The 12,856-nt window shown below is 30.7% G+C and overlaps 1 non-coding gene across 1 annotated transcript; it reads right to left on the bottom strand.

Moving 5' to 3' along the window:
- Window positions 1-232: 232 nt before the first annotated feature.
- LOC115524302 lies at window positions 233-339 on the bottom strand. The gene has a single exon (XR_003972015.1). It is a non-coding gene; the product is annotated as a U6 spliceosomal RNA (small nuclear RNA).
- Window positions 340-12,856: the final 12,517 nt, after the last annotated feature.

Genomic DNA, 12,856 nt, shown 5'->3' with positions numbered 1-12,856 from the left:
ATATTTGCTTTACCACCCACATTTGGCTGTCCTACTGTAGACATGAATTGGGCTTTTTCAGACTTGCATCATGAAGATAGTGCTTTGTGGTAAATGAGGTTTTTATAATGTAAGTAAGGTTTCATAATGATGAAATATGGGGTGTAAGTAGTAAGAAGACAATTTAGATGTTGAAGGGTCTTAACTTTTAAGTAGGGGATAGGATGTTGAAAGAATGAATGTAGAGGACAATAAAAGGATGATAGGATTGAAAAAGTGTGGGTGTCATCCTTATGCAGGGCCATGCTAATCTTCTCTGTATCATTCCAATTTTAGTATATTTGCTGCTGAAGTGAGCACAGGATGAGAAGGTTTAAAACCTTATTGCTATACATAAATGATGATGAGTAAAAAATTATACTTTCTTCATGATGAAATTATTTAACATTGTGATATTTTATTTCTTTCCACATTGATCAATAGATTAAATGTAATCTCTATTACAGTAATAGGAAGATTTTACTGAGGACCTCAACAATTTACCCGAGAAGTTTTATAGATGTGTAAAGTTCATGAATAATGATTATCACAAAATAATAGTAAAAACAATATAGTCCTATCGGTGACATTAACAATGAACCAGTATTGAAAGTTCAGTACTAGATAAATGTACATATAAGAAATTGTAATATGGCAAAAGTGACACCACATGTCAGTGGGAAACAGATGAATTTTTACTAAATCATTTGGGAAGAAAAGTTATCATTTAGGACAAAAATTATTTACAGAAAACTAGGGCTAAACATTTATGCTATGTTATATACAAAACATACACCCCACTGACTGTCAAAATGTGAAGGAAAAAACTGTTAGTGTAATCAAAGAAAATTCAGACAATTAATTATTACATAAGGATAGATATTCATATATTAAACAAATCCACAAAGAATATATCTAAGTCGGGGCGCCTGGGTGGCGCAGTCGGTTAAGCGTCCGACTTCAGCCAGGTCACGATCTCGCGGTCCGGGAGTTCGAGCCCCGCGTCAGGCTCTGGGCTGATGACCCAGAGCCTGGAGCCTGTTTCCGATTCTGTGTCTCCCTCTCTCTCTGCCCCTCCCCCGTTCATGCTCTGTCTCTCTCTGTCCCAAAAATAAATAAACGTTGAAAAAAAAAATTAAAAAAAAAAAAAAGAATATATCATAAGTAAAATCATGAACTTGACTACATACATACAAAATAGGAATTTCTGTTCAAAGACAGCTTTCTTGAGTAAGAGTACGGTAACAGTATGAGAAAACATTTGTGCCATATAAATCTGAAAATGAATTAATCTTTGGAATATAAAAGTTGTCCTCCATATACCCAAAGTAAATATTACAAAATTAGGAATATTAAATAAACAGGAAATCCACTAGTGGGAAAATCTGTAGAGCTGGTAAGTCCATTGCTATTTTAGGAAATGAATGTTTTATATATTGCTTGCAACTCTCTAGAACGATATAGCCATTCTGGAGGTCAAACTCAGAAGAATGCAATGAACTAAGGCAAAAAATCACTCTAGGATTGAGTAACTCATCCTGCACATATATGAATGGAAATGCTTGCCCTCGTCCACAAGGAATATTTGTGGAGATTTTCCTTTTATGTAGTTTTGTGACATTGATTATTGGAAATAATGTGCATCCCCGCAGTGGGAGGAAGCAGGTAAAATGTGATTAATGCATACAAAGCAACACTCTTAGCAATTATAAGCGGTTAATTTATAAAAAGCGCAACACGGTTGGAGTACATAATTGTACATACATTACATAATGCTATGTAACATAATGCTTAGTGAAAAAATGAAAAATGTTTTCCAACATATAAAGTAAAATTTAAAATCCTATATATTTAAAATGATACAGACATATTGTAAAATATTTATCAAACACATTGAAGTATATACTTTGGAGAAGAGAGAAACAGTAATGTGATCAACAGGAAATTAATAAAAGAAAACTGGTAGAGCATACTTGCACAGTCAATGGTAGTATAACATTAATGTACATGTTTGACATCTAAATAAAGAAACCTATGATACATACATAATTTTAACTAATTTTGGCTTCAGTTTCTAGACAAAACTGTACTTTCTGTCTTTGCCTTATGTGTAGAATATTGTATTTCTAGAGAACTTTACAAGGATTTATGTACATTTGAACTAAAATTGTAGATTTTCTGAAGAGCACTATATTAGTAAGAACACAATTTACAAGTTTTCTTGTTATGCAAGTAAGTTATTTTTCTTGCCTCATAGTTACATTACAAGTCTTGTTTGGCTTCTTTGTAACTTTGAAACAATATGAATAAAATTTCAATACTATTTTGAAAGAATTTCAAATGTCTTCTTTTTTTAGCTTTTAGTTTATTATAGAAAATGTATTTTAAAAATAAAGCACTTGCGGGACACCTGGGAGGCTCAGTCGGTTGAGCATCCGGCTCTTGATTTTGGCTCAGGTCACGATCGCAGGGTCCTGGGATGGACCCCCACATTGGGCTCTGTGCTGACAGTGTGGAGTCTGCTTGGGATTCTCTCTCTCTGTCTGTCACTCTCTGCCCCTCTCCTCTGCACACACACACACACACACTCTCTCTCTCTCTCTCTCTGAAAATGAAATAAATCTAAAAAAAACAAGTACTTTCCCTTTGATGTTTCGTTTAACAATGAGAGTCTGAGGCAGAAAGTGCAAGAAGCATATCCCGTGATTTCATATTTAATTCAAATTCTTTTTAATCCTTAGTCTTGTAACAGTTCCCTGAAAAAACAGTGGATTTATTATGAATTCAACAAATCAGTATCTTTGCGAACACTAGTTTCTATTGTACTCCTAATAGTTTTAAGTTGTTCCTGCCAATAGAAATATGATTTTAATTAAGCATAATCTATATTTTCTTCTCTAGAATTAATAAAATTTAACTATATTTATATTGGTGGATTTCATTGTAAAATTAATATTTAGAAATATTCCACTATGTGTTTTTCACTTAGTTTGACCCTGAATAATGCAAGCTAACTAGCACTTTTCTTTTCCACTTTCAAATTGCTTTTTCTCTTGTCCAGAACTTGAATTTAGAAATGGCAGAATCTCAATAGAGGTAGAGGGTAATTTCCCACAAGACCTGGCTAATTTATAGCTTTCAACACACCAATGACCCCTACAATTTGGCAGTTGCTTCATTAATTCCTCTACACCTGCTCCATTTATCTTGCAAAAAAAAAAAAAAAAAGACAGATAAAAGACACAATCCTCTTTCACTGCAGCTATTTGCGAAGAAAAGTCCTTCATGTCTTTCTGAAGTAAATTGTAACCTGCATTATGGAGAACAAAACGACGGTGGCGTCAGATGAATGTTCCCAGTTTGTCACTGGGATGAAGAAGGAAAGTTTGAACAGCCACATATTTTTGGAAGAAGTTTTTTTCTGCTCTTTGAAATGTTATGGCCATTCAAACACTTCAGTTTTCACCAGGATCTGCCATCTGAGTCATAAAATTTTGGAATTAAAAAAATAAAAATAAAAATAGTCTGAGATATTTTTTAAAATAATGTGTTCTTATAGTTAATGATAAATTATATAGGCTATCTCTCTCTCTCTCTCTCTCTCTCTCTCTATCATTTATCATCTCTCATCTGTATCATCTATGTATCAAATGAAAAAGACCATTTTAAGCTACCTATATTTAATACATTTATAAGAACAAGCATTTTATTTCCATGGAATATAAATGGTAATGTGAGTACTTTTAGCAGCATGGAAAATGTACTTTCATCAACAAGGAGTTTCATTGATTAAAAATAAAACATTTTAGTGTCAAACTTAGGAAAGCATCTATTTAACTGGTTGACTAACCAAGCACTTTTTTTCCTTTTTTTTTTTGCAGTTTTTTCTATCGTTATGAATTTCATAAAAACAAATATAATTTGTATTTTTGTTCCTCTTTTAAGGTAAATGGTTTGAATTATTGGTGTCTAGCAGGTGGCGACATTTTAAAAAATAATATAATTCATAAAATATACTAAGGAAAGCTTTTGAGAATTTGCACTATTAACATATATTAAAGGTAGATATACACTTGAATTAGATATGGGTTCCCTCTTCAGTATTTCTATTTTCTATTGTAAATTATTGAGGGTTGGTGATCACTGCAAAGACTGGATGTTTAAGTCTTTGGTAAGATCCCCATGCCACTATTGCCAGGAGAAAGGTTTAACTTACACAGAACTACTTCTATTCTTGTGTTACCTGTATGTATCAAATATGGAGCTCACAAATTCACACCATTGTTATCAACAGAGGCTGAATAAGAACAGAATAGTAAATCATATCACCTCTATAGTCGTCAAAATGGGAACAACTGAAAATCATGCTACACGTGATACAGCCTTGCGGTGTTTATATAGTCAGTCATATTATTTAGTTATAAGAATTATAACATAAAACATAATGTTTCAGATGCCACAAATATTTATGGCATATGTGACTTAAAAAATAACCCATCAACAAGTATTAGTAAATAACATAAGAAAATATTTAAACATAGCATATATAGGCATGTCTAGATACTGCATTACTCTCTCTTTACTTTTTATTAATTCAAACTTACTTCCTAATTCAAATTAAAATATACTTCTAACTGTGGTGGATATCAACAGAAATGGAAATCTGAGAATTCTGCTTCTTTCATATGCAAAGTATAATAAGACATTGATACAACTGTTGGCAAGATGGTGTAACACTTTGTGATTTAGATAAATCATTTTACTATTTAGGAAATTGGGAATTATATAAATGAAAACCAGTTGTTGGAAGAATTGTCTTTTTTTTTTTATGTGGGACTGGGATCCTTCTTTAGAAATAATTACAACTGGGTTTATAATTATTTATAAAATAATGAACATTTAATGTAGTTATTTCAAAATGCCATTTACTACTTAAGGCCATTTCTATTAAAATGTTCATAAAATTATTTTTGGCTACAAGAAAGTATACACTTGGCTAATAAATTTCATTTTTTTCTATTTGGAAGTCACTTTAAATATAACAATTGTACAAAGAAAAGTAAAATTTAAAACAAATAAACAACTCCTCCAGGAACATTGAGCTACTAGTGGACCAGAATCATGATTAAAATGCATAATCTAGAACAATGACTAGAATCTCAGTGTATTAATTACCTATTACTGTGTAGCAAATTATCCCCATACTTAATGGTTGATATCTGGAAGGCAAAACTTCATTTCTTCCACTCGAGAATTTTCTCAATATTTCTTGACACTTAACAGTTCTATATGTAATTAGTTCTATATGTAATTAGTTCTATATGTAATATGAATTCTGTATGTAATTAGTTCTATATGTAATATGTAGTTCTATATGTAATATGTAGTTCTATATGTAATTAGTTCTATATGTAATATGAATTCTATATGTAATTAGTTCTATATGTAATATGTAATTCTTTTCTTTTTTTTAGAGTATCTAATTTCTTCTCGCCTCATTTTGTTTGACCTGTTCATGCCTGTGTGTGCGTGTGTGTGTGTGTGTGTGTGTGTGTGTGTGTGTCTGAGTGCTTGTGTTCCTTGTGTATTTTGAAATTTTTATGTGACAGTTCATTGTCTGTTAGGATCTTCTAAAGGGATGTTTGCCTATAAGATGGTATAAACATTGTCAATGAGTTAGCTTTTTATTGTTCACGGTTCTTAGCTAGTCTCACATTAACAGCTAAGTTCTAGGCTCTGAATCACATAAAAGGTTCATTTCTGGGCTTATACAAACAAGAGACCAAGATCTGGTCTTGGGTTTTACCTAAAGTTATTGGACACTTCATTTCCAAATTTAAACATTGGAGAGTAATTATCTCTGCCAAGTTAGAAACACGTCCACAGACTCTGTTTATTAGGATTATGAAGTTGGACCACAATAGTTTTCTATAATATTTTATATTATAAGTTATAATATTTTAGGCTCAACTCTTCAGGGACTTTCCTTTTACAGACCACAAAGATGTTTGTTTCTTGTACTAACCTGTATCTGTCTGCCTATCTTTTATCTATCTGTCATCTGTCATCTATCATATCTATCTATCTATCTATCTATCTATCATCTATCAATCATCAACTGATCGATCAATCTTCTCACTTTTTAAGGTATTTCCCCCTAGACAATAGAGATCTTCTTTCAAGAAAAGAAGATTTGTAGAAGGACTTATAATAAAGAAGTCACTTGAGGTAAGTAAACATTCACTATTCTGAAAAATATTTGTGGGTTTACATGGACTAGGTATGGGGATTAACATACTAGAAAATCTCTTGCCTATCCTGCTATGTCCAACAGCATGGATGGACCTTGAGTATATTATGCTAAGTGTAATAAGCAGATATATAAAGGCAAGTACTGTATAATATCACTTATATGTAGAATATAAAAGGCTTAACTCATAGAAACCAAAGACTAGAATGCTGGTTACTAGGAGCTAGGGGTTTGGGGAATGAGGAGATATTGGTCAAAGGGTATAAACTTCCAATCATAAAATGAGTCAGTTTGGGGGATCTAGCATTTAGCATGATAGTTACAGTTAACAATACTGTATTAAACACTTGAAAGTTTCTTCTTTTAAAAGTTAATTTATTTATTTTTGAGAGAGAGAGAGAGAGAGCGAGCAAGTGGGACAGTGGCAGAGAGAGGGAGACAGAGAATCCCAAGCAGGCTCCGCACTATCAGTGTAGAGCCTGACCTGGGGCTGGAACACATGAACCCTGAGATCATGACCTGAGCCAAAACCAAGAGTTGGACACTTAAACACCTGAGCCACCTGGGCTCCCCTATACTTGAAAGTTTCTCAGAGAGTAAATCTTAAGTGTTCTCTCTATAGAAAATAAATGGTAATTATGTGAGATGATGTAACTATATTAAAACTACTATGGTAATCAGTATGCATGATGTAAGTATATCAAATCAACACATTGTACACCTTAAAGTCACACAATATTGTAAGTCAATTATATTTCAATAAAGCTGAGAAAAAAGAAAATTTCTGTCCTTAAGAGTTTTTTTTTCAGGTTTATTTTTCCAGAACTAAATAGTGGTTTTCCAATACATTTTGGGATAATAAAATTTGTTAAATAGAATAAAAATTACTATACCCACAGGTGACTAAACTAGGATATTTTGAACAACTGATTAAAAATTGACTTTTTTGGTTTGTATTTTCTTTATTTCATACAATGGAAATTAGTTAATGGACATACTAATCATGAGTTTGACAAAAGCCATTTCAGACTAAGCCATCATCAGATTTTTTTTTCTTAGAAAATTCAACAATTTTTCAAGGCACTAATACAATCATTACCTTAAAAATTCTCTCAAATATATTTGTTGCATTCTGAGTCATATTGGATTACTAGTATCATCTAAACATTCTTCAATTTATACAATTAAGTTATGGGACTATATGTTACTCATTATAAATAGTTTAATGATAAAAATGATAGAAGAAGAAGGTTGAGTACATTATACATTAAAGTGCCTCATGGATGGCTGCCAACATACATTCTATTTCTATAAAGTATAGTGCAATAATTTAATGAAATCTATAAATGTTACAAAATAATTTTCATGAGAAAATATATCTAATATGCTGATATCTAAATTAGCTGTGATAAGATAGAAAATTCTAATTTAAGAAATGCTTAGCAAGTTCATGAGCTTGAATAAATTCATTTTGAATCTAAAAATATAGAATGTAATGTTAAAATGGTATGATGTTATCCAAGAGGTTATTCCTCAGGAGTAGGAAACATTTTTCTATCCTTTTTACTCACAATTTTAAACTTACATAGCATTATAAAATCCTTACTAAAATATAAACTTACATACCAACATGGAAAACATTTTTAATTTATAAAATGATAAAAGAATTTATTTAATAAAAATTTAAAAATAAAATTTGGGTTAAAAAATGGCAATAATCAAAATAAAAACTAGAAAAAAACAGAAACCATTTTTTCATGCTAAAAAAGAGAGACAGGGATAATTGCATCTATGTTCATCAGAGATATTGACTTCTGGTTCTCTTTTTGAGAGAGGAAGACATTTTAATCAAAGCAAAATATTTGGCTGAAAACTGCCTAATTTTTTTTCTTGTGCTCTTAAAGTAATCTACTTAGGAAGGTTGCTCCCAAAGTTATTCTCTTTGCTTATTTGTTTTTTAAATATATAAAATCCACAGTACAGACATATTTGAAAACTTGTTTTTTTTCTTTTTGAAGTTTTTGATGCTCACTAGAAAGATCACACAGAAAATTATTTTCCAAAGCCAATGTAAGCAATATACTCTATGTCAATATTCATATATATTTTTGTACACAGAATGGAGAGAAACAAATGTTTTTTTTTTTTTAAATATGTAGGAAACTAATCAATAGCTTTGTATATCTTTCTCTTTTAATTAAGTCCCAATTATCATTGCAAAACTGAAATAGCAATGCTCCACTGGTTTTCTTCACAGGCATGTATAATGCATATATAGCTTATTGACTAAAACAGAAGTCATGGAATTAAGTGAATAACTACACTAGTTTTTGAAAGATACTAATTATACATTTAGTTCAATTGGAGATACTAATTTTAATTGAATTTAGCAAACATACATTTTCAAAATGAATTATTTGATATGAATGCAAAGTGAATTGGTTAATATGAACACAGAAATAAACAATATCCTTAATTATTAATATCTGTTATTTTGTGCAATCGGTTTTTATAGGAGTGTTCAGTAGTAGTATTATTTCACGAAAGCTTTGTTTAAATCCTCTTGTCTTTGATAGTTGTAGTTAGTTGATGTTATCTATTAAATTCCTAAGGATCCTTCAGACCAACAATCAGCAAAATCTGGGCAGGGAAAATGCTCTGGACCATGTACTCTCTGGTCTCCTCCTATAATATCACATTACTTCTCTGATTTCCTTCTTTGACTTACTGCTCTGACCAATAACGTCTGGAAAGTATAATCATAGTTTATAAGCTCACCTCATAGAAGAAAGTTAATTTATATTGAGGTATTTGGACTGCAGTTCAGATTAAGTGCAATGGTAATGCAACTACATGTTACACACACACACACACACACACACACACACACACACACACAAGGTAATAAGAGTATAAGAAATAAAGAGATGCTGGTTAAAGCAATTTATTTTATACTCAGTCTATTTGGTATACGAAAAGCTATATTGCTATATAGGAAACAAAATGTGTGTCCTAAATGCTTTACAGGTATTTCTTGTTGAATATTTACTCAGCAGTTAGTGTCTGTGGAATTATGATCTTCCACTTACCTATGAGGAAACTGACAGGTGAACAATTACCTACTGTCAGAACTAGTAAAAAAAGAGCACAGGTGCAAATTTAATCCATATGATTGCCAACTCCCTGTTCTTAACTACCATATTAAAGGGTATCATATAATCATGTAATTGGAGTTCAAGATTAAAAGATGATAGTGCATCTGACAGAAAATGAATAATGGAAGAGATAAAGTCTAAGAATATTCGGAAACTGATGACACAATAAATAACTGATTTTAGTTTTTTTAAACCAAATTGAATAAATACAGAGAAAAACCACCCCAAGACACATAATACTAAACCTAAAGAAAACAAATCTTATAAGAGAGCCAGAAAATAAAATCATATTATTTTCAAAAGACATGAGGAAACTGATGATTGATTACTCAAATATAGAACCAAGCAGAAGAGAGGGGGGGAAGTGTCATCAAACTGCTGGAAAAAAATAACTACCCACACAAAGCCCCATATGAGCAAAAACCAATCTTTCAGAGATGAAGCAAACTTAGAAATATTGTCCAACCCCAAATGGCATTATTAGCAAGTCTGCAGTTAAAAAAAAAACAGAGATGAAAGGAAAATTATATCAGATGGAAGCACGGAAATATAGAGAGCAATGAGTATAAAGTGATAGAGTGGGTATGCAGAAAATATAAATTGCCATAGATATATAAAATAAGATTTTGTAGAGGTTAAAATATGAGTAGAAATAAAAACTACATAAAATAACATGCAGGTTTAGGGCAAAGTGGAGTTAAAGTGTTCTAAGATCATGCACTTTTCAATAAATGGTAGATGTACTAATATTAGACTTTAGCAACTAAATGGGACATGTCATAATTTCTAGATAACCACTAAATGAGCTAGAAAGAATGTGTTAACATGTCATAGTAGGAAAAATGAATAGTAAAAACAAGTAATCCCAAAGAAAACAAAGAAGCAAAAAAAATAACATAAAACAAGTAGAATAATATAATACAAAAATTAAGTTGTATATTAAAAATATATATCACAACAATATTCCATTGGAATACACAGAATAATACAACTAAGATACACACATTCAATATAGGTAATCAGTAATTTTGAAAGTAATAGAATGGGAAGAGTTATGCTATGAAACACTTTTAGGCTAAATAATTCCCTTTCTCAAAATGTCTGTGTTCTAATCCCTGGAACATGTAAATATTCCCTTATATTGCAAAAAAAGACTTTGCAGATGTGATTAAGTTAAACATTTTGAGATGGGAAGATTATCATGAATTTTCTGGGTTGCCCTGATATAATGAAAGGATATTTATTTAAAGGAGTCAGAAGAATCAGATGGGCAATAGAGGACGAGATGATAGAAGCAAGTGGTTATAGTGACATTAAGAAAGGGCCATAAGTCAAGGGATCCAGGGGCCACAAAGATTTTAAAATGGCAAGAAAGCAGTAATCCTCTTACACTCTCCCATCAACACCTTGATTTTAACTCAGTGAAACTGGTTTTGGACATCCAAACTGCAGAACAAAAAGAAGAATAAATTTGATTGCTTTAAGGCACTGAGTGTATGGATTTGTTAAAGCAGGAATAGAAAACTAATACATTATCCCAAAGGAGGTGGGAGTTATGCAATAACAGAAGGCAGTATAGAATTTAGGATAGAAGAATTAGCAGATATGCAGATGGCCATTTCTTTAAAATGAGGAAGTGAATCCATCAGGGAGATACACAACTTCAAGTCTGCATCCATCTAACACATAGCTTCCAAATATGCGAAGCAAAATGGACATAGATAAGAAGAAATATACAAACTGAGTGTTGTAGGTAGACTGTTTCTGTCACTGATAGACAACGAAACAAAATTCATTAACTATTTTAAACATGAAATATGAACATGATTGACAGAATCGACTTAATTGGTATATATTAAGCATTGCTCACAGGACAATGATGATCAAAAGATTAGCAGAACAAACTCAGTGTCACTAATTACTAGTGTTAATATTAGGTTTATTTCATTATTCAATAATGTAAAGGTCACTTAATTTTAATTCAATCAGTAAGATTTACTATGTGATCAGAATAATAGATAAAAATAATGTAAAAATAAAATTTAAAAGAAACTAAAGATAATATTCTGAAATATCGGATATAAATCATAGTTTGTAAAATTCAACATCCACTCAGAAAAAAAGAAAAAAGAACCTCATGAACCAAGAAATAGAAGGAAATTAGAAATTTCCTTAACTAGTATGGAGAAACCATACAAAATCCCACAAAAGCATCATGTTTAATTATGAATTATTGACAATATTACTCAAATGTTGGAAGCAAAAACAAAAAAAATGTGTGATTATCACTTTCACTCAATATTGTACTCTATATTTTACCAAGTACATTAAGGCAAGAAAAAAAATATATATGAGGATCAGAAAAGTTGTGCTAAAACTGCTGAGATTTAAGACAACATAATTGTGAATGTCTAACTACAAAAAAATTGAAATATTTGATTTAACAAGTTTAATAAGCATAAAATTAAGATAGATGAATCAATCCTACTCTTATATACCACTAAAAATTGAATTAGAATATTAAAATGATATGTGAAATAGCATAAAAATCAGTCATACAAATCTAACAGAAATTGTGCAATATATCTAATAAGAAGATGTAAAAATACTCAAAAAATTAAAGAAGGCCTAAATAATGGACAACATAAAATATTTATGAGTGCAGGACACTCATTTTTGTAAAAATATTTTTCCAAATATATATATAAATTTCATTTAATCCCATTCAAAGCCATAGCTGCTATTTTGTGGAAAAATACTGGCTGATACAAGTAAAAACATAAAAATGAAAAGAGACAAAATGTCCAAAAAAATTTTGAAGTAGAAGGAGAAAGAAGATTTACACTATGAGACAATAATGTATTTAGATATAGCTATTACAAAAATGTAATATCAGTTCAAGTATAGACTAATAAAATAATGGAACAGAATAGAGTTCAGAAATAGAACCACACATGCATGGTTTGTAAGAAGATTGGCACTGCAGTAGGGAGAGAAAGAGGCAAGCAAATATCCCAATTAGAAAAAAAAAAAAGAATAGTGAGTCTAAATTAAATAAATATTAAAGTATAAAAAATTAAAATACTAAATTTCTAGAAGAAAGCATAGAATATTCTAAACCAAGAGAAATAAAACAAGACACAAATATCTGCTACCATAAAGGAAAGTGATAAATATAACTACATTAAATGTAATAATGCATGCTCATCATTTTTTAAGAGGATGAAAGGCTACCCATAAGGTATACATACACAAGGTATACATCTTTCCAATATTCAAAATATATAACAATCTTAAAATCAATAAGAAAAACAGATAAATAGAAAAGTGAGTAAAAATCTCCAGTGGAAATTTCATCTCGAAAAACAGTTATCTAAAAGGTTGTCAATAAAAATATGAAAATATCTCAATCTCATTAGTCACTAAGGAAATG

The sequence above is a fragment of the Lynx canadensis genome, chromosome C2 (genome assembly GCF_007474595.2).
Source record: "Lynx canadensis isolate LIC74 chromosome C2, mLynCan4.pri.v2, whole genome shotgun sequence".
Taxonomy (NCBI): domain Eukaryota; kingdom Metazoa; phylum Chordata; class Mammalia; order Carnivora; family Felidae; genus Lynx; species Lynx canadensis.
Note: the sequence above shows the minus strand (reverse complement) of the source record. Positions and strands in the feature narration are given on the sequence as shown.